At 32.4% G+C, this 23,418-nt stretch overlaps 1 pseudogene; it reads left to right on the forward strand.

Annotated features, from left to right (window-relative positions):
- Nucleotides 1-557: 557 nt before the first annotated feature.
- On the forward strand, nt 558-1,606 carry LOC131859251 (ribonucleoside-diphosphate reductase small chain B-like; annotated as a pseudogene).
- Nucleotides 1,607-23,418: the final 21,812 nt, after the last annotated feature.

Raw genomic sequence — 23,418 nt, forward strand, 5'->3', positions numbered from 1 at the left:
GTTTCTCCATTTTAAGGTCATTGGTTTGACCTATCGTGTAATCCTTAATTCATTATTCTACCTGATTCCATCCTCTCATTGCTTCATAAGGTTGGTCTATTTTGTCTTTGATTTGGTAGAGTTTGATCCGTCATATGGAGTTTTGAAAAATGACTTAGATTGGTGCTGGGCCGGAACTTAGAAAATTGCTTTTACCCTTGTCTTTCATCTTTACTAGGAATCATTGTTTCTATACTAGAAAAAAGTTCTATAGGAAAGATGTAGGGTAATATTCTTTATTATGTTGTCTTTCCTTAAATTAACTTTGACTCTCCTTTTGCAGGATCAACCATTCTATAGATTTCAAATTACCATAGACAAAATTCATTTTGGTAAGAAGAGTTCAAGAGATGATATGTTTGTTTCTTACAATTATTTTTTATTTTCTCTTGCCTTTTACATGTGTTTTAATCAGAGATGTACAGTTTACTCTTAGAAATTTATGTAAGAGACTCCAAGGAGAAAGCAAGATTATTCAATGCTATTAACACCATTCCCTATGTTGCAAGAAAAGTAGAATGGACATTTTACTGGATTCAGAGGTTTATATAAATATAAACCACTGGAAAATTTTACCAGTATCTCTTGTTTGTGCATATAGATTTTTCTTTTTTAAAGAAAACATTTGTTCCTCTAAGTTGGTTAGATAATGCCATATTTACATTTTCTGCAACACCCATGATGTTTTTGACTCTAGAAAGCAAAACATTGTGTTTCATAGAAGGCTTAGGGTGCTGAAAATTGCAACTTTTGTGCTATATTTTGGTTGAAAAAGTGTGGTCTAATGCTAGGATTAACTTTCCCTAATGAACGTATTTCAAGAGATGGCGGTCTTCATTGTGACTTTTCTTGCCTAATTTACATGTGACACATTTTTTAACGTGAAATTATGTGTTTTATTTAGTTAATAGGGTTTTCATGTATTTTATTATTTTAATAGGGTAGTACTAATGAAATTCTCTTATATTTTTCTTGTATATAGTTTATTGAGGAAGAAACTTAGTGAAGAAAAGATCAAAGAAATAGTTTGTGATGTTGTGAACATTGAAAGAGAGTTTGTATGTGAAGCCCTTTCTCATGCCTTGGTTGGAATGAATGCTTCACTTATGAGCAAATAGATAAAATTTGTTGCAGACCAACTTTTGGTAAGTATTCTATCTTCTTTGTGTTTTTTTTCTAAATTATTATTTTTTCTTAGAAAAATGATTTTTTTCTCCTCCCTTTTCTTTCATATTTGATTTTTTATGCTTGCGGGTTGTTCTTGGGTGCCACAAGGCATATAATGTTGAAAATTGTTTTGATTGAATTGCTCTTATTTCATTGTGGTGAGTATATATATGTGTTGTGGTTTTTTAATAAGGTCAATGAGATTTGGTTAATGAAATCATTGCATCATTAGCAAGACTTGTGTTTTACATAAGACAAATTTTTTCATGCAAGGGGATTTTTTTTTTCAAAGGAGAGTGGCTGAATATCAAAAGGCTTCCATAATGTCAAGCATAGGAAATAGAGAAGCATAGGAAATAGAGAAGGCAATCATGTCTTCAAAATGGATGAAGATTTTTGAAATATATTAGTAAAATATTTTTGAAGGATGAAGTTTAGCTACATTAAATTTATCTTGTATTGATATCTTCAGTTGACTCTTTAGAACATCAATTGATTTTGGTAGTTTTGGGATAAGGAAGTAAAAGTTAGTTCTTTGAATAGACTTCAAAATCTTCACGTTGCACATGTTCAATGAATTTCTATCAAAGACCGTGGCTCTAGGAGGTGGTGATCACTCTTTATTTAGTGTAGTAATTATTTTGAAGTTATTGAGCTTTGTTCCTTTCTATTACCTTGCATGCTTTTTTGGTGCACTATTTTGAGGGTAGTGTAATATTGATATACATATATAATGATTATGTTATATATTTTTATGGTTATTTATGTTTAGATCATGAGAAAATGATGTGGTGATGTTCTTTATTTTACAACTATGGTATATGTATTATGTTTCTTATTTAATAGTGAGAACATGCGACAACTACTCTTACAAATTGAATTCAAAATGCCTCTCTAGAGATTGAAAGCATTTGTTTAGAGGTGGATACTATTTTGATAACCATAGTAAGTTTTATGGTATATCCTTTCTGCACATAAGGCTATTTTTCCATTAAATTTAGTAACTTGTTGTTTGTTATTGGATATAAATCTACATAACATGAATAAGCCAAACATCATGGATAGTCTCTATTTTAGAAAGCATGTATGATGCTTGTTATTTATTTACTATATGATGGCGCAAAATATTGTACAATACAACTATTCGAAGATCCATGCTAAAGAACACAAATACATGGTTATGTTGTCTAAAGATACATTGAAATGAATATTTCTATATGAAAGCTAAACTGTGAGGTAATCCCTCTTAATAAGTTACAATGCTCTAGGTTGACCTAGGAAGATACTTACCTCAATATAATTTCTTTATATAAGTGAAACAATGCCTTTTAAGTAGCTAAAGAACTATAGGTTGACTTAATAAGGTACTTACCTCAATCCAAGTACCTTATCTAAGTACAATTATAAATATAAGTTGTATATACAAATATTTTCATATGCAAGCTACATTGACAAGCTTTGCATAATTTAATATTATACATGGTAATTTGGAAAACTTAAAGGGGACTTAGACAAGTTGGGTTTCCCATTACTTAACATTGTCCCAAGACAACTTGGAGGGCTTCCTTCTACATCGTCTTTAATTTTTGGTGGTATAATAAAAAAAGAAAAGTTATCATTTTATTGGCCACTTTATGTTTGTGAGGGTGTATGTACATATCCCGATTTACCTTTTCTTCATGAAGAGAGATAATGGTTTACCTTGGGTGCCTAATATTCCTCTACGAATAAAATTTTTAAAGAAAAATTTGTCCCATATGTAGGACTACCAATCTTTAGTGTAATGGGTTCAACACATATATCTCTTCTTACTAAGGCCTTCAATATTTTATTGTCTTAAACCATTCTTATAACCCCTTAATAGGTTCTCAAATAACACCATTGAACAACCATCCGTATTAGAATTAAGAGTCTTCGTTTGCATCAAATGATGATTAGTTTAGAATGAGATTTCATAATTAACATGTTTTTATTTTGATGAATATCATCTCAATATGCACTTATAAATTTTTTCTTTCCTTGTCTAATATGTTCATGCAAGTAATATATCACACTCTACAGTGACCAATTATAAGTTTATTTCCACAACATTTTAAATTTTTTTGTATTGTCAGCGCCTAAAATAGTCCCTTCAAAATCTACCAGTTTATGCTCTCAGTTTATTGAAAATCCCTTCTAAGTTTGCTAATATCATACAGAAGATTCAGAAATATTTCTTATGGTCTGGTGTCGAGGAAAGAAAAGGAATTTCACTTGTTTCTTGGGAAGCTGTTTACAGACCAAAAAGATTGGGGGACCTTGGTCTGAGGAATATTAAAACTTTCAATTTAGCTCTCCTTGAAAGATAGATTTGGAGATCTTTTTATGATTTAAGGGAGTGGAATTCAATATGGCATAGCAAATATTTATATAGTGTTGGCTCTCTTAAAGATTTTCTCCAATCTCACAATCTCCTGATGGGATCTTCTGTATGGAATGATGTTATTAAAGTTGTCGAGGTTGCTGTATGTGGTGCAATTGGGGATGGAAGAAAAGCCTTATTTTGGGAAGATACCTGGCTTCTTTAGGATCCTGTCTGTAATTTTTCCTATTTTCTCCCTTTTATTGGAGAATGCAAGGCCATATTTGGTTAGTTTGTTGGTGATTACTGGAAGGAGGGGTAGTGGGTTAATCTTGGTTTCATTAATGACTCTCTTCAGCCCCTTCATATGGCCCTCAATTCTATTGCCTTGGATATTTTTGGTGTGAAGGATTTATTAGTTTGGAGATTGACTCCCTCTGGGGTTTTTTGTATCTCCTCCCCTGTCTCTCTTTTGTCTCAATTGAATTCTCCTTCTCCTCTATGGGCCAATGCATGAGTGAAAAATATTATTCCTAAAATTGATATCTTCTTTTGGATTCTTCTTCAGAACAAGATGCTTACTTTGGACAATTTATGTAAAAGAGGTTTTTCACTACCAAGCAAGTGTTATCTTTGTATGGCTAAGGTTGAATCCTCCTCTCATATTTTTCTTCATTGCTCCCATGTTCAAGATATTTGGGATCAGGTTTTAAAGAGGTGGAATCTCTCTTGGGTATTTCTTGAGTCTATTCTTGAATATTAGTGGAAAACACCCTCAACTAATCAGATTATTCAATTATTGTGGCCTTTTGTGTTCCCTCATGTTGCATGGGGTATATGGAAAGAGAGGAATAATAGAATTTTCTGGGAAGCTACTCTCCCAGTAGATATTGTCTTCATAAAAATCCTAAGGGAAATTGGAGAGAATATGAATATCTTAGATAATCAGTTTAAGAGGAAGGTGAAACAGATATGTCAGGCCTATGAATTTGAGGTTTCTTAAGATTGGCAATTAAAAATTGATATTCCTAAAACTTCAATGCTCGCTAAAAAATCAAGAGAGGGTGTGTTCTAGAGGTTTCGTCATGAGGGATCGATTAAAATCAATTTTGATGTGGAAACCAAAGGGAATCTTGGGCCGGCTAGGTGTGGGGGAGTGATTAGGGATGAGAATGACAAGTTCATTTCAGCGGTGGCATTCCCCTTGGGTAACTAGACCAACCACCTTGTTGAAGTCATTGGGGCCTATTAGACTTTACTGCTTGCCAGCCAAATTAATGGTAAAAAAGTTTGGATTAAAGGGGACTCGAACAATATCATCCAATGTTTTAAGGGGAACAATATTAAGGCTTCTTGGACTATTCAGAGTTGGATTAATTTATCAAAAGAAATAATCCTTTCTTTAGATGACTTTTTTATTTCCCATGTTTTCGGGGAATCCAACATTGTGGCAGACTTCTTTGCATAAAAGGAGGTGACAACTAAGGGGAGGATGACATGGACTTTAGAAGACAACTTGGAGCACGATGTCAGAGTCCTCCTTGGATATGATAGGTCACATGCAATACGTGGAGGTATCCCATCATATTGCTAATTTCAATAATGGGTAGAGCCATTATTACTATTCATTATGACTATCATGGCGAGCCTAGAGGCAGATTGATTCATTAATGCTCGCATGATTTCTAGGTTTCATGTGAGATCGTTTGGTTGTTAACTTTCTTATACATTCTACTTAACCACTCTGTTCTTGAGGACTCTGTTTGGATTTTAATATTTCTTCTTTTCTACTTCGTTCATGAGGACTCTGCTAATGTTAAGATGGGAGGAGAGAGGCACCGCACTAAACCTGTGGAATGTGAAGGAGTAAGGGCCAACCAAACCATATGGAAAATTTTGGAGAAGGGGGATTTTACGCCCTACATTGAGAAGCTCTATGGATGGATTCAAAAGTGACTAAATTTTTTACCTAAGGATGGAATGATGGTAAAATTAATCTGTTTGGGAGGACTATGGTGGTGGATGAGAACTTAACTATAGATATTACTGGTCTTCCTACTCAAGGTCTCAAGTTTTTCAAAGAAAAAAAATATTTTTACCTTGTGGTGAAGAAATAGCCTAAAACCGACAAAGAGAGGAAGTTTTTGGTTAAGAAAAACAAAAGTTGCTATGATGTGGATACTATCAAGCCAATATGGAGGGAAGTGCTGAAGGTGATTATGGAATACATCACCATGGATGGTAGATTCTTGAGGGTTTTAAGGCATCATTTTATCCTACTAAATCATTTCAGATATGAGGTTAGGGTTTCCTTCCCTTTCTATCTTTTGTCTTCCCTCAATGCTAGTATTTCTAACCATAAAGATAACCCTCATGTTAATCCTATTATTCATGAGGGTTTACTCATCTTGATTTATGAGCATTTTAAAGCCAATTCTACCAAGCCCAACTCCTCCCTTATTTCCATTTCAGAGGATGTGGATTCAGAAACCCATAGTTCCAATGATGTTGATTGGAACACAGACATGGAGGATGATTGCTTTGTCCCTCTGGAGAAAACAAAAATCAGAACTAAGTCTGCCAATCCTTCACCTACTAGGAATAAGAGGTTAAAGTATTGGAGATTGTCCTTCCTTCTAGCCCTAGAACTAAAGAAGCCAATAAGAATTCTAAGGGTCATCCTCTGTCAAAGGGTAAAGATCTTGACTTTGAGGCTCCCTTGCTTGATAATGCTAACCATGTCTCCCTGTCTCCCCTGCCCTCGTTCAATTCTTGACCTTCCATGGACAAGGAGAATAGATCTTGTTTTCCTTCCTATCAGAACCTATATTCTCCCCTCTTGAATTTGGACCAGAAGTTTCCCACTAATATTTTGGCCATTGCAAGAAATAGGGTAGTGGATTCTTTCTGGATTATGAAATGGGCATTCCATAAGATTAAGAACCTCAACATAAAATAGAGGGCTATCAACAACAAAGTGGAAATGCTGGAAATTGGTGGTGAGGGCTCTCATTGTAGGTAGGGCACTAAAGGGAGCGAGCTCTAGAGTGAGGAAGAATTTTTTTTAGTTATTGATTGCCTCACTAAAATTGTTGAAGCTCTGGATAATCTTAAAAAATACAATGAGAACAAGATTGTGGCCTTTGAGAAGAAATTTAAAGGTATTAAAGATTCTCTCCTGTCCATCACATCTCATAGTCATAGTGTTATCAAGAACACAACTGAAAGCATGAATGCCATGGTTATGAATATGGAATAGGGTTACCAAGGCAGCTTGGTGGTGGCGTTAGATCTGGAGAAGGAAAAAGGTAATGAAGAGTCATTGGGTCCTAACATGAGGACTTGAGCTAATCTGAAGAGGAAGGTTGATAGACCCTTGTAGAAGATCCAGGACTTCAAGAAAGTTGCCTAGAACATGAATCAGCTGGAGGCAGAGATCGTCGAGACTTTAAAGACTTTGGCTTAATTTTTCTTAGTCTCTCTTTGGTCTTTTGCATGGGGGATTCACTATCTAGGAAATATTATATCACATGCATTCATATTGGGGGGTTTAATATACCAAAAATAAGGGTACAATATATTGCCTATCAGTGAAAATAGGGGGTTTTTAATTCGAGCTATGGAAAAACCCCCTATTTGAGCTTCTCCCATTATTTCTTTCATTAATTAATATGTTGTTATGTTGTTGAAGAGTTTATGAAATTTAATAAGTAAGTTTTCTCTAATATTGACTGATAGCCATTAATATGCTTTACACTTGGTCTTTTTGAGATAAAACAATTGCATGCCTTAAAATAAGTCAAGTCTAGCATGAATGGCTTGAGAAAAGACATGGATATCAGGACGAGTGGAAGAGACCCATGTATCAAATTGAATAAAATATCTTGTCTATCAGTCAATTTTTTCATGGTAGACAAAATACTCAATTGATAGCTATTAATATTCAATGAATTCAAATTTGAAGCAAAAACTCTAGTGCAAAATCATTGTTTTTAAAAATGGTTAATTTTATATTTTATTTTGTTAGTTGTTTTGGAAGATGATTTTTAAATAAAATTTAAGGATCAATTTCAATAGAAATATCATATTGATAAATATGAATCTCCTCTTTGCTTATGCTTGATTATCTGATAGGCTATTATTTGGAAAAATTTTGTCACCAAAAAGTTGTCTCATGTTGATTTTTCTTTTTTATCATCATGGAATTTTAAAGTCTGATAAGAAGAGATGATGCGTAGAATGCACTATTATTTGGGGGAAAGTTGCTACCAGAAAGTTATCTCATGCTGAATTTTTTTCTCAATTGCCAGAAGATTGTAAAGTCCGATTAGTAGAGACGATGTATAGAACACACTATTATTTGGGAGAAATTTGCCACTCGAAAGTTGTCTCATGCTGATTTTTTGTTTGTCACTGCAGAATTTTAAAGTTCAATCAAAAGAGATGATGCTTAGAATGCGCTATGTTTTGTGAGAAATTTGCCACCTAAAATTCATCTCACAATAATTTTTTTTGTTTGTGACCTTGGAATTTTTAAGTTGGATTAGAAGAAATGATGCATATGTTGAACACCTAGCAGGACTGAGATTGGGGATGGATTAGTCTAGAACTTCAAAAACAATTATTAATCAACTTATTTAATATCTACATTATAATCATCAACATATCAAGAAACACATAAATACATGAACACCAAATTTACATGGAAAGCCCATACAAGAAAACACCACAATGAGGATCTAACTCACAATATGAATAACAATATTTACAACATTTTATGATTGCATCAAAGGAGCACCAACACTTAAAGGACATTTAGAAATAAGGTAAACTACCTTAGGCAAGCTATGAGAAGGACTTGTACAGCTGAAGAACACTTCTTCAGGACAATATACTTCTATTGTCAAAGGAATCATTGTCAATTAAGAACAAATTAAATAGTTGAACTAAAATCAAGAAGGATTCTCCTGATCATACAATTTTCTTTGAACTATAATCAAGTGACCAATAACATGACAAAAATCTTTGATAATCTCCATTGTCACAACACACTATGTTGTAGAATATATCAGCTTCAAATCTCTTCTCAAACTAACTCTCGCATCACCACAAACTCAAATTTGTTTGCAAATCATTCACATAAACTTCTCACACAATTCACTTCTCCTCCATACTCTATTCATCCACACTGTATAACCTGGTTTGAGTGACTGAGCTAATGGAGTATAAAGTTCTGACCTCAACACTCTCCTTCACAATAAAAAATAATAATCACATGGTCCACCATAGGTCTGGCTAAGAGTCTTGGTGGGAGGTTTGGGACATGTTGTGCGCCCACTCTATCATGTGAGGCACCCTCACCTCTACCTTGGAAATCTAGATATTCAAAATAGTTTGAGATCTCATTGAGGACAAACTCACAATAGAGTTTCCTCAAAAAGTATTGGGGTACCTCATGGTTATTGCATTGAAGTTGATAAAATTTCATCCATCACCTATCCCAAAAATTATTCTTAATCCATTCATGGTGACACCAATGGATAGGGAACCTCCTATATCAAGGTTGTAAAGGTTGATTCGTTCGAAGGTCTATGAAAACAACACACAAGTCAAATTTGTTAAATATTTTTTCTTCACTCCCTCATATGATAGTTTGTTGTCATAAAATTATCTTTGTTATTCCTTTTTATTGGACCAAAAAATTAATTTTCTCACATACTCATTGTATACGACATATGGTAGATTGCAGAGAATTAGCAAGGGTTGTCCTATCAGAGTTTGTTCCAGTGGGATCTTTTAGCCTTACAATCAATTCTTCAAGTTGTTTTTGGTTATTTTCTATTTTTCCTAATAGGTTTTCTTTTGTACATATGGGATGGCTTACAATATTCAAAAGCCCTTTAAGAGATTTTCAAGGTTGGGTATTTTTTACAGAATTATTTGGCTACATTCCAAGAAATGTTTAGGACATGGTATGTGGTATTTCTTACTAACTCTCAACTTCAAAACATCCTTGACATTGGATGATACTCTTGAATGAGACTGCAAAAATTATTGAATTTCATCCTTTACTATCTATTATTTTTCTTCTTCTAAGTGCTTAATCAATGTTTTACGATTTAGGTTCATATCAAGATAATTTTTTCTCAATAAACAAGCCTTCTTGAAATGATGGCTTATTGGTGAGGTTGTGATTACTCTTCGGGCAACTCACTTATCTTTTTCCTTACTAGTCATTCCAATATAATCAAATGGATTGAAAATATTTTTGACAATAATAGAATTTTTCTCAAAAAATTTATTCACACAATTCTTTAATTTGTCTAGCAAAGATCTCATTATTGCGTTCCTTTAGCAATTGTACAAAATATTGATATTGTTTAGTCAATATCTTATTTCTAAAGTGCTCATAAATTTTTTTTGTAGCCCACAAACGAATGGTTTGAGTTGACCTCCTTCCTTCAAGATTTTCAATTGTATTCTCATCAATTTCAACTAACAATTTTGGGGTTCCTGAATGTGTTCAATTTTTTATTTATCTTTCTTCCACACAAATATATTATCTTCTCATGTTATTTGGCGATACATAACATTAAAAATTTAAATTTTCATTATCAATATTTTCATCAACAATTTCAACATTTTCATATTCAATATCAACATTTCTAATGTCAATCTCAACATTTTCATTAACAATTTTTTCAATATTTTCATTAACAATTTCAACATTTTCATTTTCAATATCAACATTTCAAAAACCATTTTCTACATTTTCATTTTCAATATCAATATTTAAACCAATTTCAATATTTTCATTTTTAATATCAACATTTTCAAACCAATTTCAACAATTTCATTTTCAATTTGAATGTCATGCTCCACATTTTCAAATTCAATTTCCTCTTCACTTGAAATAACATTTATGGGTAAGGAAGATGATTGAGCACTTTGACGAGTATTTAATATACCTTGTCTTTTCTTCCCATGTCTTTCTCTATCTTTTTCTCTATAAGATTCAATTTTTTCTATTGTAGGTTTTATTTTGTGTTTTCATTTTTTAAGAGTACTTCTCCCATTTTACACTTTCCAACTTTATTCAAAAAATGATTGAAATCTCGAGTTTTGTGTAAAAAAGATTGAAAGCTTGAGTTTTTGTGTAAACAAGTGGGCCAAAGAGAGAGAGAGAGAGAGAGAGAGAGAGAGAGAGAGAGAGAGAGAGAGAGAGAGAGAGAGAGAGAGATTTATCTAGGTGTGGTGAGGAATAGAGGGAGCCTGATTAAGAGGAAAAGAGCTAGAGAGAGAGAGAGAGAGAGAGAGAGAGAGAGAGAGAGAGAGAGAGAGAGAGAGAGAGAGAGAGAGAGAGAGAGAGAGAGAGAGAGAGAGAGAGAGAGAGAGAGAGAGAGAGAGAGAGAGAGAGAGAGAGATGCCCATAGACAGATATAGGTAAAGTGGTTATAGATGTAGAGGGAGGAGAGATGAGAGAGATAGATGGGGAGAGAGAGGTGATACACATAGAGGAAGGGATGGATGGAGGGAGAGATTATAAAGAGAATAAATATAAGAGGAAAGAGTAGGATCAATAGAGAGGAAGAGAACTGAGATACCTGGAGGAAGAGAGAGGTGAGAGAGAGAATGGTCTAGGTGTGGTGTGCTGGCAAGAGACACTGTATCGGTAGAGATTACAACATGAGGAATGTCTCAGGGTTGTCATTAATGGAAACTCAGATCAGATATCACATCTGATATATGTTGGGGCAAGTGCAAGGTAATGAGTCACAAATTCATGGAAGTTTGCGTGTTAGAAAACACACTCCTAAAAATGGGGGTCTGTTTTCAAAAAAATGGGGGCCCATTTATGCTTCGGGCTCCTGAGCCGAAAGGTAACATGGGTCCGCTTTTAAAAAACGGTCCCCTATTTGTAAATCATATTTTACCCTTTTTTTTGGGCGAATTTTTTCATTTTCACCCTGACAGTGAAGTGAGATCAGGAGATCAAAAATGGGCCCCCGTGATGTGGATTCCATTTCAAGCCTCAACCACTATCCCAGGTACACATTCAATCATCTATTTTCACATTTCATAATTTTCTTGTATATTTTTCCTGTTTTTTGTGTATTATTTAAATTTTTTTGGTATTATTTAATTTTTTTTTTTAAAGTGGCCTATAAATAAATTTGTTTTTACATTTGTAAATTCTTGATTTTGATGTGAAATATTCTTCAACAGTTAACCCTAAACCCTAATCAACAAATTTACAAATCAAAACGAAACCTAGATAGTTAAAAAAACAAAATATCAAATTAGATATCCTAGAAACATCAAAATGAAAATGAAATCGAAACAAAAATGAAAACGAAATTGAAACAAAAACAAAATAGAAAATGAAATCGAAACAAAACTGAAACTAAATGGAAATTAAAACGAAAACCGAAACAAAATCAAAACAAAAAAATTTAACCACTTCTAGCAAGCCACCATTCCAATTCCTTAAATTGAACATATGTAACAAAATTGTTCTTAATCCTCATTAGGCAATACAAAAGTTACCACTATTAGTATAACCTTAAAAGTAATTAACATTAGTCTTCAAATTTTAGATATCAAAGTTTAGGCTTAGGTTTATGCCATGTCATGACATAAAGGTCCTATTATGGTCCTATTATGTCATGTGATGGTATAAAAGGACCAATTATGGACACATTATGCCATGTAATGGCATAATATGTCCTATTATGCCATGAAATTGCATAGTGGGTCCATAGTTGGTCCTATTATATCATGTCATGGCATAATAGGTCCTCTTATGCCATGACATTGCATAATAGGTCCTATTATGCCATGACATTGCATAATAGTCCACCTATTATGCCATCATGGCATAACAGGTCCATAATAGGACCTATTAAGCCACAACATGACATGATTTTCTTGAATTGCTAACTTCATCATCTAATTCATCTCCAACACTGAAACTATGCTAATTCGACATGTTTACTTAGTATGATAGGACCAATTATGGACCTATTATGCCATGACATTGCATAATACGTCCATAGTTGGTCCTATTATATCATGTCATGGCATAATAGGACCTATTATGCCATGACATTGCATAATAGTCCACCTATTATGCCATCATGGCATATCAGGTCCATAATAGGACCTATTAAACCACAACATGACATGATTTTCTTGAATTGCCAACTTCATCATCTAATTCATCTCCAACACTGAAACTATGCTAATTCGACATGTTTACCTAGTATGATAGGACCAATTATGGATCTATTATGCCATGATGGCATAATAGGTCTTATTATGCCATGCCATTGCATAATAGGTCCATAGTTGGTCCTGTATAATAGGTCTTATTATGCCATGAAATTGCATAATAGTCCACCTATTATACCATCATGGCATAACAAGTCCATAATAGGACCTATTAAGCCACAAAATGACATGATTTTCTTGAATTGCCAACTTCATCGTCTAATTCATCTCCAACACTGAAACTATGCTAATTTGACATGTTTACTTAGTATGATAGGACCAATTATGGACCTATTATGCCATGATGGCATAATAGGTCCTATTATGCCATGACATTGCATAATAGGTCCATAGTTGGTCCTATTATATCATGTCATGGCATAATAGGACCTATTATGCCATGACATTGCATAATAGTCCACCTATTATGCCATCATGGCATAATAGGTCCTATTATGCCATCATGGCATAATAGGTCCTATTATGCCATGACATTGCATAATAGTCCACCTATTATGCCATCATGGCATAACAGGTCCATAATAATACCATTGCATTTAATAATCCACCTATTATCTCATGTCATTGCATAATAGGACCTATTATTCCATGACGGCATAATAAGTCCTATTATGCCATGACATTGCATAATAGGTCCATAGTTGGTGTCCTATATTTTTTGGCTAGGATTTTTACAAACTTATAAATATCTTGTGTATCATTCAACATATCCAGGCCTAAAGGATTTGGTCTTGCATAAAAATTTAAAAAGAGAGGAAAGTAAACATAATTTTTTTATTCATGGGTGAAAACCATTCTTATGACACCTTGGACAAGTACCATGATGAAGACCAAATTCTTGCATCATGTATAATTTATTTTTTAAAAGTACCCTACACTTAGGAGTATACCATAATCCATTCAAATTCTCTTTATTCTCAACCATCCTTGTCATCATCCATATCACGTATCTCACATTCCTAGTTTTTGACCTTGATTCAAGTGTTTAAATCATTTTGAGACATGTTTTAGGAAAATTCTAATATATAAAATCCTCTTTACAGAGAACTCTTACAAAAAAATTTAGAAGATGAGTAACATATATCCACATCTCTAGCAAAGTAGGGAGTATGAGTTGAACATGTGATTCTTACCTAGGGAGATATCTACCCAAGTAATCTTATCCTATCCTAGATGCAAATATGCAATACAATAGTTAGCTAAATGCAAGAAAATAATGATGCACCAACAAAGTGAATGTACACATTGAGGTGACACATAACATAAAAGAGAAACGGCTAGATATCACATAATTTAATATTTTATGTTTACATATTCTATTACCCCACTTGTAGGGCATGTTTAATATTTTCTCACTTGATTTCCTTTTTTAAACCCACTTTTACTGTTTTATCTGCTATTTTAACATTGTCTAATCTTTATTAATAACTACTAATTTCCCATAATGATTTATGTCTTATACTTTAATCTTTGTTCTATCTTATGATCTTCAAGACTATTTGCTTCACATATGTTCATATAGTGTTTTTTTTTTTTTATCTTATTAAAGCATTATCTTATGTTTGTATATTGGTTAATCTATCTTCTTAAAGTATTATCTTATGTTCATACATTGGGCAATTTATCACTTTAGATCATTTTTGTATATCCTTCCATTTATATATAATTATATCTAGGTACACTGATAATTAGGTCTATATGATCTCTTACTCTTATGTCTAGTTACTAAAAACATGTTATTTATTATTTTTCATCAATGACTTATCATCATTATTTTTTTTTTCAACAAGAGCATGCTATTTACAATCCTTTATTGTCATGACTATTATTTTAGAGAATATAAAAGATTATCACTATTTGATCACACATTTTTGCATCTTAGTATCATATGATTGTGCCTCGCATGATGATCTTGTATTTCTATTATCTTGCATGATCTTATGATCATATCTTGGTTTATAGAGCGCAATGATCTTACATTTCAATATCTTATTTTAAGCACTTATTATCAATCCTTATATATTCTTTGACTAAGGAGGATCATCTTATTTCCCACTTCTTTATTGATCTTATGTATGAAATATTTTATATTGATTTTAATAGTTGATGCATTTTACAAGAAATGAATGCATTAAATTGAATATATAATAGATTTATGAAGTTTCATTGAAAGTTTTTATTAAGTTTTGTGTGCTAATTTTATATTTAAAGATTCAATAGTATGTACATGTATATTTTTTTAAGTTCAATATTATATCATATTTCATGTGTATCTCATCCAATAACATTGAAATGTTACTATTTATAAATGTTTTTTTAAAAACTAAAATAGATTCTTCTTTGACATAGAGTTGTATATAATTCATGTATATCTTTATATATGCAGGAGCTGTTTGTTATCATGGATGTCTTTGACATAGATGAACTATTAGGTGAAAATCCCCCACCGCAACCCCCTCCTCCTCCACCTCCACCTCCACCTCCACCTCCACCTCCACCTCCACCTCCACCCCCTTGATTGGATGAAATTCATTTAAGAGAACGAATTAATGAAAACCTACAAGTGATTGAATAAAATATTATTGCTATAAAAAATGAGCCAATCACGCCACCCCATCTTCTAGAGTTTGCAAAATCAATACAAACTGTTGTCGAGTCAGTTAGATCTGTTGATTCTCAATTAGATTAATTTCATAGATGATGACAAGAGTTGCATGATTTTTATGCTGATGGTTTAACTTATAAGCAAATCACTGATCTCAAAATAACCAAATATCATTTATGTCCATATTTTACTAACCCAAAAATAAGAGAACCAATGCAACCTAACGAGAAAAGAATTTCAATTAGGTGGTGTGTGCATCCAGAAATGGCTAGACACATTTGGGATAGATGGTGGATGATTTTTGATTATCCACCACATCGTAATTATGAGGTCCCTTTTTATTTTTTGAAGAAATTATACTATGAGTTTGTAATGCACCAAAAACCAAATTATTTTGATATTAAGTCATTCCAGGGTGTTGGTCGTGGAATGCCACAACATAGATTAGGGGTACAGAGTAATAATCCCCTACCAGATCCACCTATAGTTCCACTTGTTGCTCTATCAATTCCTACATATGTATCACATACATCATTCATTTCGACATTAGATGCTTTGACTTCCCTCACAGGTAACTTGAGTGAGCAAGCTACTCACATGGCATCCGCTCCTCGATGGATGCCACATATGTGTTTGAGTTTTCATGAGACGTGTGTAAGTCCTACTACTGATCTAGGATCTGCTTCAGTTCCAGCTAAACATGATGTAGTAGATGATAGTATGATGACATAATATATGGATTTTCTTTGTTCTAATGATCATCTTGACCAGGTATAGATATATATACATGTACATGTCAATCTTTAAATACTTCATTAAATATAGGTATAAATTAAGTGCATGTCTTTTTTTTATACAATCTAATACTTCATTAAATAAATTTGGTTTATGTACATAAGGACTACACCTAATATTAGAGTCAATATTGGCTCTGATATGATGTACATGTACTTTTTTATATGATATGTACTTTTTTATGGACTTTACACATTTGTTTACGCGTGCACATACTTTATATATATGGATAGTTGCATAATAGGATTAGATCATATATATATTTTGTGTATACTTTATATATTTTGTGCATATTAGATATTATGTGGAGTTCACCATGTTACCATCAAGATATATATGGATTATGTGGACTTGAAATTTTATTTATGGAAGTTGTGCTTAAATAACTTTATATGGATTATGTGGACTTGTAATTTTATTTTTGGAATTTTATTTAAATAGTTTTTGTGATTAGATACACTACAGGTGTACGTCATGAACTAAGTATCGAAACATATCTTATAGTTATAACATATTCTAAATTAAAAAGTATTAATCATCATATATAAGCAAAATATATAATTAAATATATAATTACCATTACAATAATAATGATGATAAGAGAAAATTATCAAAACAAATATATTGAATAGAACTTGACTAAAACATAATTATCTCATTCATAAATTTGACCAATAGTCTCTCATTTATGTATATTATAGAAAATGTAATCAAGAAAACCTATCTAAAATAAAATAAACAGTCTATTTAAATTATAATAATAAGGATTTATATCTCTCAAAATACAACATAAAGTATGCAAAAACAATAGTAGTAATTGAGGCCAAGTCTACTCTGAGAGACCTAGAAAAAAAAATACATATGATTAGTTGTTATAATGAGGATGCATTGAATTTAAAATACAACATAAAGTATGCACAAACAATAGTAGTCATTGAGGCCAAGTCTACTCTGAGAGAGCTGGAAAAAAAATACATATGATTAGTTTTTATAATGAGGATGCATTGAATTTAAAATACAACATAAAGCATACATCACGACTCTTCAAAGCGATTTGCCTTAAGGGTACAAAAATTTAACTTGTAATTATTCAAAATGAAACATAAAGTATGCACCAATAACTTTGTTTTCATTGATGCCTTCTACTTGTCGTAGACTTGAAACAAAATTACTAGATTAGATTTTATAATTATGATGCGTGATTTAAAATGCTATATAAAATATGCATCACGACTTTTAAAAGGGAGGTGGATTAAGGGTTCAAATTATAACTTACTTGATATTCATTATGTTATACCATCTACATCCTCTCTCTTTTGCAAAGCATCTATAATTGTCTCATTCTTTTCCATAGGGAGAGTCCTTAATTGTTTATTAGCAAGCCTGCCACGATATCTATCCAATTTTATATTAGTTGCCACTACCAAATGTGAGTAATGTATAATCTTCTTCTCTAATTCATAATCTTTAAATGCGGGCAATCCATTCTTTCTTGTTAGATATTTGCATAGCCAAGTGCCAACAACAACCACAAATCTTGTTGGATAGTCATAACCATCATCATCTACTCAAAGAGTGGTTATCTTATGTTTTGGCTCTACACATAGAGCCAACCAATACTCTGTCCCCTCTTCATTGTCCTTTGGTGCAACAACATCATAGACATGTCCTGTGCACAAAACAATTTTATTTTAATATTTAATGAGAAATAAAAAAAAAATATACACTGTAAGATTTCATATATATGTACTATTTAATAAATCAAAACAAATTTCAAAAACAATTTTACCTTGTTGTATAAGATCTGAAATGCGATCATAGTCATTTGATGCAAACATCTGATCCATATCTTCATCAGTTCTTTCATGCAAATCATTTGCATCTATGGGTGTCAATGATCTTTGTTGCCATTCTTCAACCCATTCTTTATTCTCACAAAATTCCCAATCTCTGGAAACATAAAACTGACAAAAGCAAGCAAGCTGCCTTGTGAATATAGTCCACGTGTTTGAATTAGAACTCTTAAATGAATTCCATTTAGGTGATCCAATGATGGTATTAAAATCATGCCGAATAGGAATACTATCTTCCTCTATCAACTAGAAGAAACCTCGAATTGTAGAGTTTTCCGTTGATCCTTTTAACAACTTTGAATTGCACCAATCTACAATTGCACGAGCATCTCTAAATTTTGCTGCATCCTCGAATTTCAATTGTTCTCTAGCCAGAGCTCTTTTTACATAGGAACCAACTCCATCGTGTTCCCCCTTACCATGTCCCACTTCAAAAAAACTCCATAAATGTTGGACATTGGTTATCTTGTGAACTTTGTATAGCCAATAAAACATTCTTGCATTTTTGAATTGTCAAGTGTAGTTATCTAACCATATCATATGTTGTTTCATGTCAATTTCTCTTTCCTTAAGATTATCATGAAATACCTTGAAACAATGCTGAACAAACTCTGAAGAGTGTAATCGATTATCACTAACATAGAAATGATACTCCCTCGAAATGTTTTTGTTATCTTCTGTACTGTCATGGTCATGTCTATATATAATGTGCACAAATATGGCCACTTGCACTGAGTTGTAGTATTGTGATTGAGTTTCCTCTTGTGGTTTTAGAGTATAATTTTCTACAAAATCCACAACTAATACTTTTGTTCCAATTGTAAATGTGTTCTTGCATATGCGAAACTATCCATCAAGCCATCGGGCATGTTGGGAATGTTTCACATATTTTGGAACAATATGACTTTTAAACTCACTGATAAATGCATTCACACTGTTTTGTTCTATAATCAATTCTAAACATTTCCCCATCTTTCCATCCTTTAGAGGGTATTCTATATTTTTAAATCTCCTAACATCAACCATTTTTTGTCCAAACTCAGATGAAACATGTTCATGCAAACATTCACCTATCAAAGAATAGTTCCCACATAAATTGCAAAGGCCATAAATGCATGAACTAGAAAGAAATAATTGTTCATTAGGTGGTTTACAAAATAAACTTCCAATAAAATCTTTTATAGTTTCAGGTGGAGCATAAACACCACAATCCTGCATAAGATCATTACCATGCAACATACAACGTATATATTGAAAAACATCATAATAGTAATGAAATTGAACACGAGTTTTACAACAACAAGATATTATTTGTTTATTGATTTTAACATACCAGGGTTTGCATTTTTCAAATGATCTTTGACTAATTCATAAATTCATTAACACAGATTCATCACTAAATTTCTTAAAGAATTTAGTTTGAGTCATGTCAAGAAGATGTTTTGGATGAGGATCATGAATTTTTGATCCCACCCTTAACTTTAAAACATCTCTAGCAATTGATGAAGCTCTAGTGTTATCATGCCAAAATTTTGCAATTAATTGTTTAGTTTCATCATTTAATCTCATGTCCGACCTTTGAAGTCTACCACTAAAACTCCAACAATGGTTTAGTAGATCAATTTCAATTGTGTCTCTTCTTTTGGCCGCTCCTAACAAGGTTCTACGTTGTAAGTTCAAATAGTCACTTATATCACTTAACATTCTTTTACTAACAATCGTTTGGTCAACTATAGCAGTCGTTATAACTCTACGTGCTGCATTCTTATCTTTAGATTGACTTGTTTTTCCGATAGAATCAATGGCACTAGCAACAGTAGATACAACTTGCTTATATGATTCATCTTTTCTTTTTGGTTTTACATAAATACCTATTTTTTTTCATGATTTTACGCATTTTTAACATTTTTATTAATTGTAGCATTAATTGACATTGGAATCCCAACTTTTTATTATAGAAAAATTGTTTATATAATTTATTCACATGTGTTTTGATTTGTCTCTAAGAAACTAACCCATTAAGATTATCTAGCACATTGCTATCAATAGTAAACAAATTACATTCATTTTCTTTCAGAGAGGGTGGTGTAATATTTTCAATTTTTATTTCTTTTTGTACTGGTGTATGAAATTTATATCCAGCTTCATTTAAATCAACAATTTGATTGGCATCATAGTCTTGAGGATTTAAAAACATACCAAGATTCGCATCCACATGAACATTTGCATCAACAGTCATACCCGTGTTTGATTCTACATTTCTTGCGTCCATCATGATGTTTTCAATGGTCTCATCTACAACGGGCATTGAACTAGATGCTTCAGAAGTGTTATTCAATTGTCGTTGTTGTGATCTTCGATCTCTTTGGCATTTTTCCTCCTTCTCTCTTTGTGCTTGAATTTTGTCCGTTGTCATTGTCCTCTTTTTTTTTCTTTTGACGTTGCTTAGAACCCATCTTTAGAAACTCCTCTTCAAAAAAAATACCTTTTTATTGAGTTCTTCAAAATTTTTTGTAAAAAATATTAAAAAGTACTACCAAATGATGTAAAAAATGTTTGTCAGTACGGATATCAATGATAGTGTGGTAAATTGATGCAATCTGTCATTTTTTTTTACAGTAACAGTTATTTAGGAATGGGGGCCCGTTAGTAAATCCAACAGGCAAAAAAATGGAACGGCCCCCCGTTCTGTGGAATTTGAATCCACAACCCACCACTTGGCTTGGGATTAGGCCCAGGATAGGCCTGGGATGGCCACACCTAAGACATGGACCTGCAAATTCAAATCTCCATGAATGAAAGCACAAATATGAACTTCTGAAATAGTTTACGTGCCTCTAATTAGAGAATTTTTATACGAAATTAAAACCCATTTCAGATTATACTATCTAGATTCTAAATATGTAAATTTATTTAAATATTGATTATTTTAACTATTTTTCATTTAATTTATACTAAATCGGGTCCATAAACTTGAAATATTAACTAATTATGTTAATTTAATAAATTTTGAAATTTTTTTTATATGTCATCAATCTACACAAAATTATTTTCTATTTAAAAAAATAAAAAATAATTTTTTTTAAGTTTATGTCAAATTATGTGGGTCGTACACGTCAAATTTTTAAAAAGATAATTATGGCTATTAAAAAATTAATTAAAAAAAATATTAGAAAAAAAAATACAGAAAAATATGCTCATCAATCTTCAGTGTGTTACAAACCACTTCCCAAAATGGTTTGAGAAAATAATTTTAATTGTGTCAAAAAGTGTGGGTTGTGCACATGCATGGTATGGTCCTGAAACAAGCATTTTTAAAACAGAGTTTTGAGAACTCCATTCAAAAAGTTATTTTTTATTATGTGGGTATTAAAATAAATTACATATTTGGAAAGTACACTCAAAGGGATATCTTTTATACTACTGACTTTTTCCAAGATTCAATCTCTAAGTATTTCAAAATTTAATCTCAAATGAGACAAAATCTGAAAATTAGGGAAAACACTTCCACTTTTTGGCCAAAAAGTGGACTCAACTTCTTGCACTGACCTGTTGAATTGTTTTACCAGAAGTTTGATATTCATTTTGCTTGTCTGGAAGGTGGAATACATATTATGGGCACATTGAGAAGAACTTAGCTTTGATTGCATAGTTTTGGTCATGGTGGAAGAATTAAGTGATTGGATGTTCGAGACAACTTATTTTGCAATCCTAACCTCCGATATTGATTCTCTTGCAAGATAGAAGATCTGGTAATTGGTATTTCATGAAGAATAGGGCTATTTTGGTGTAGCGTGTTATGCAGAATCTTTGAGATGATTTCAGTGATTGGTTTTGAGTTCGAGGTGGTTGAGCCGACATGTGTGAATCATATTATCAATTTGTTTAGGTTTGCATATGGATTTATAATCACGTTGTGTTGACTTATTGTAACAGGTTTTATGTCACGTGTTATGCAGTTTTTGGGCCAACATGGAATTGATTTAATATGGAGGTGCAAATATATAAGATTGATTTATTTGAGCATTTTGGATATAGATGTGAGTGTGAAAATATTGTAAGAAAATTGGTGCACAGTGTTACATGTGCTATCTTGATTTAGTGCTATGGTATATGACAAAGTAGTAGAATAGAGTAGTTTGACAGAACATTGGAAGACAATCACTTTGTGCTTAACCAAAACTGCATTTTGGAATTTTTAGATGGTACTCATCAATTCAAATTTTTTTTTTCATTGTAAATCATTTTTAGGATAGTGAGTCCTTTGGGGTTGTAGCCCTGTTTTGTAATTAAGCAGTGAGCTTTATGTAGTGTGCTTGAATGCATGTGCATTCCCCTCTTGTAATATTATTATACTCCTAATCATAATATTAAACTATTGTGAGTCCCAATCCCACCGTGGTTTTTTCCTTTCTGGGTTTCCATGTAAAAAATTCAGCGTTATGGTTTTGTGCTTGTTTGCATTTAGTTTCTGCACTTTATTCATTTGCATCTGGTGGTTTAAGAATCAACTTAAGAAATTTAATAAATGTAAAATAGTGATTCATTCCCCCCTCTTAGTCTTCATTGATTCCAACAATTGGTATCAAAGCCTATTTCCTCCGAGGAAGCCTAACAACTTGAGGAAGATCTGGAAGAGTGAATCAATAGACTCCGGTTTGGAAAACCAACTTATTGTGGCACTTGAATATCTAGACGCAGTGAGGAAAGAAGAAAGTATCTTGAGAAGAAATCTGAGTGATGCTAAAAATTTCATTGAGTCATTGAAAGAACAAGTGAACACATCCAAAGAGAAGTGAAAGGAGTTGATGGACGAAGTCAAGGAAAAAGAAGAGCAAAACATTGATGATCAAGTTTTGAAAGACAAGACATATGAATGTGAAAAACTTGATAGAGATAATGTGGTCCTAAAGAATTAAAAGCAATCTATTGTGATCAAGCTAACAAAGGAGATTGAAGACATGAAGAAGAATGAAAAAATTCTTAGTCAGTCATTAAAGGATAGATATGATGAATGTTGCAGATTTAATCATGAAAATGACCTACTGAAGCTTGAATTGATATAGTCCTAGATTAATGAGAAAGAACTTGAAAGGCAGATCATAATTCTGAGAGATGAGCTTACCATTGCTAATGATTACAAAGAAAAAATTAATCCTAGCTTAGCTAAGCTGGATGAAATGCTAAAAATTTAGAAGAATAAAGGTAAAATCGGAGGAATTTTATTTGAGAAAGGAGAAATCTTTGGATCTGGACAAAGAAATATTAAACATCATCATTAGAAGAACAAGAAATATCTGGTAAGACAACCTAATGCTTATAAATTC

This window comes from Cryptomeria japonica, chromosome 10 (assembly GCF_030272615.1).
Source record: "Cryptomeria japonica chromosome 10, Sugi_1.0, whole genome shotgun sequence".
In the NCBI taxonomy this organism is placed as follows: domain Eukaryota; kingdom Viridiplantae; phylum Streptophyta; class Pinopsida; order Cupressales; family Cupressaceae; genus Cryptomeria; species Cryptomeria japonica.